We start from the raw sequence: 3,893 nt of genomic DNA, 5'->3' as shown, positions 1-3,893 counted from the left end.
AAGCAGATCTACGTGATAAAGGACCGGAATGTGAAGCTCTCTTGTGAGGAATAATGATACCCGGAGACTATCTGTTTGGTTCAAATGCTTGTGATGATGGCCTCGGTGGATCAATTGGGAAACCAGATGCAACTTCTTCAGGATGAGGATTAAACTTCTCGCTTCGGCTTCTATTAGTAGACTGGCTCTGCCTTTTCTGCATAGGATGTTAATGCGAGATAGGGTCAAAAACAATGAATAAAAAGCAAGAAGCTTTAACATCGAAAGATATAATAAGCTTTTACTAAAAATATTAACCTGCATTGATGTAACCAGCTCTGCATTTGCGTCAGGGGCTGGAATAGCTCGAGATTCCTTAGTTCCTCTTCTTTCTTGGTGTCTTTGGTCCCTGTTTCCTCCAACTTGTCTACAGACAAAGAGCAAGACTGAAGTTAATATATGTTTTCTTTTTGCCTTAACTATTCAAGCAATTGTAAGAGCACTGCAGAGTAAAACCAGAAAAGTCGGGATGTAATACCTTCTACTCTTCTCATCCCGCATTCTTGCATCGAGCTCTTTGCTGGGAGGATATTTAGGCAAGCTTGAAGGATCACATGGAAGAGGTTTAGTGGAAAAGAACTGGAAATAAAAGAATGATAATTGAGGTTACAAAAGCATTGACCATGAGTTAAATATAGCAAATCCCAAGAACACGTAGCATTTTACAGACTGAGAATTGTCAGTACCTCACTCTTGAGAGCTGCGGCGGCTGTTCCACGATCATCAGGATTGACTGAAAGCACAGTTTCAAGAAGAGCTAAAGCTGGCTGAGGAAACTCCTTGAACGTTTCACCCACTAAGCGTTTATATGGCTGTGTAGGCTTGAAAATTGTTGCATGAGGCAACCTCGATTTCACCTAAATCGTCCTCGGAAGGCGAGCCACACAGCTTGAAAATCTTGTGCAACTGTTCCACCTGTAACACCCATAGGCGCTATCAGCGTCACCTTAAGAAATCAAACTAGTCTCACAGCAAGCAAAGCAAACACTAATAAGAGATTAAAACTAAAAAATGCAATCTACACCTCAGTTCTACCAGTCATAATAGGCTTGTCTGCATATATTTCAGCAAGAATGCAACCTGCACTCCACAAATCAACTGCTGCTCCATATCGAGTTGCTCCAAGCAAAAGCTCGGGTGGACGGTACCAAAGAGTTACCACACGAGTGGTCAAAGGCTGAGTTTGACGAGGATCAAAGAAACTAGCTAATCCAAAGTCAGCAATCTTTAGAACACCACTACTATCTATCAGAAGGTTTGAGCCTTTTATGTCTGGATGAAGTACACCACGACTGTGACAATGGTCTAGATCGTGTAATAGTTGCTGCAGGTAGCATTTGACCTGTACAAGAACCAATGAAAAAGAAAGCCAACCTCAGAGAATTGCAATAAAAGCTGTGAACAAGGCCAAGAAGATGTTGAACAGAAACATAAAAAAAGTACATGTGATTCAGAAAATTTAATAGCAGGATGAGAGGCTAGTCCAGCTAGATCATGTTCAAACAAAATCACGAAACCCAAAATTAAAATCAGGAAGATAAGCGATATACATACCTCGACCACATGTTTCAAGCGGAGACAATCTTCTTCGAATCCCTAAACAAAATCACGACTATTAGGAAACTTGAAATCCAAAAAAAAAAAAACAGAATCGCGAAAGATATTGAAGGAATCTAACCAAAGTTATCATAAAAACCCAGACGAGGATGGTAGCAGACTCAAACCAAATCAAGCATACTCCAATTACAATCAAAACCCTAGAGCAGTACCTCGATGACGGATTTCAAGCGGAGACATGCATCTTCGAAACCTAAACAAGAAAACGTATAATACGCCAAAGATTAGTAAGGAATCTAACATACCCCAATCACCATCAAAACCCCAGAAGATTGTAGCAGATTCACGCCAAATTAAGCATCCTCCAAGTTCCGTTAAAACCCTAGATCAGTCCAACATAAAGGTCGATTACACCAATCTATAAATCCTAAAACCAAACTCGCGATCTATAGAAATCGAAAGAAACTTACTAATTGACAAATTTTTGTAACAGATCTTCGATTAATCGAGTGGATTCTTCATTCTTCCCGAAGAAAAAGAGAGAGAGATTTTGAGAGAGAACAAACTTTTTTTTTTTCTGATGAATTGTGAAATTATTAAGGGTATTATTAGTGAATAGCATAATTTTGGTGAGAAATGTAGGAAATACCACAGCGTCAGAAAACTTAGTTAACTATCACAATCCATTCAACAAAGATTACTCATCTACCCTCTACAAATTGCTAATGCCGACAAGTAGGTGTACTCTACAGGGGACCATAGTCTGATTATTTGCAGCGTCTGAGTCATGCGTGCTACCAACATCACTGTTGTCATTTTGTTCAACCGGAACTTCAGCAGAAAGTAAACCACCGGAAAACATGGAAGTGGTAAATTTATGGCCATTGCTTATTAGTTTCACCATATTGTCCACATGGCTGTTTTCCTCATCCTCCATCCAACTACTACTACTTGACGGCTGTCCTGGTGCAGACGCTGCGAGGATGGGAGTGACGTTACACTGAAAAGAAAAAAAAAAAATACACTGCCGTTGGATTCTCATTTACCACCTAAGTGTAAATATCACAAAAGAGTTGTTTTATATGGTAGAGAAGACTACGTATGTGCTATATATATAACATTAGTGATGATATTTTTTTAATAAAACGAAATTCACTAAAAAAAACAAGATGACAACTATAGAATACATGTTATTACATTAAAACACATGTACTTATTTCGAAACAGTTACATATAGATATGAAAAACACTAGTAAATTTAAACTCACCTTAGCTTTTGCGTCGACTTTCCAAACAATGTCCAACTTCAAATTCCAAAGATGTTCCGGTTCGGGGACTTCCTCTTCAATATCAGAATACTCGTCCACATCTATTTCAGGGAACTGTAATTCCCTTATATTGGGGACACATTGAAGGAGAACCATTTGCAAAGCATGTGGAAATCCTTGCAGAGACACTGACTTTTTATTCAACTTCTCGGGCCCCCTTGCCTTTATGCTGGCCAAGGTCATTTGAAAAGATTTAGTCCCCCATGGGTGCTCCAGGAACTTGGATATATCTGCTACCATATCAACATGAACAGGGGAAATCTTCGCTTTTCCTGAGGTTGGACACAACACGCCGTCAATTATGGCGAGCAGTGCGTATCTTATTCTGGTATCACGGTCGGGTACCAAACGCTTCTTCAGTCTGGAAACTACCCATTCTACAGAAACATCAGGCCGCTCAAAAAGACTGTACCAATATCTACCAGGTCCGACTACCCGTTTCCTCTTTCTAGCTTTCTCGTTTGGAGGTTTCTCACAATTAAGGCCAGTTACCATTTGGAATTCAGACAGAGAGAATCTAATAGGAGAACCGGCAAATACAACCCACAACTCTGCTTTTTTCTTTACAACCAACTGGCGGGTTAACAGAAAGTGCACAAGCTTACCTGAGAAAGCCGAACCGTCGACAATCTCAAGCAGTTTGCCAAATTGAGAAGATCTCAAGAAATTCAAATCCTCAGGTAACAATGATGAGGTTATCCCTTCAAGGTAAGCTAATTCGCTATACGACTGGACACATTCACCATTTGGTTCTGCACCTTCTTTGAACAGCCGAAGCGGCAGGACTGAATTCTCCATGAACTGTATCGGTCAAATAGATGTTTGTCAAATTTACCACTGCAAAACTAACACACAGGTATAAGGGAAATAGAGATAATTATTTTGATTATACCTGTCTTTTTTTGGGTTAACGAATTTGAAAGTAGACGACAAAACAGTGGGACAGAGATCTGCTTGCGTTCCACACAC

At 39.8% G+C, this 3,893-nt stretch overlaps 1 pseudogene; it reads right to left on the bottom strand.

Annotated features, from left to right (window-relative positions):
• Positions 1-8: 8 nt before the first annotated feature.
• On the bottom strand, positions 9-3,703 carry LOC104773071 (annotated as a pseudogene).
• Between the last annotated feature and the right edge of the window lie 190 nt (positions 3,704-3,893).

This window comes from Camelina sativa, unplaced genomic scaffold (genome assembly GCF_000633955.1).
Source record: "Camelina sativa cultivar DH55 unplaced genomic scaffold, Cs unpScaffold00441, whole genome shotgun sequence".
Classification (NCBI taxonomy): Eukaryota; Viridiplantae; Streptophyta; class Magnoliopsida; order Brassicales; family Brassicaceae; genus Camelina; species Camelina sativa.
Note: the sequence above shows the minus strand (reverse complement) of the source record. Positions and strands in the feature narration are given on the sequence as shown.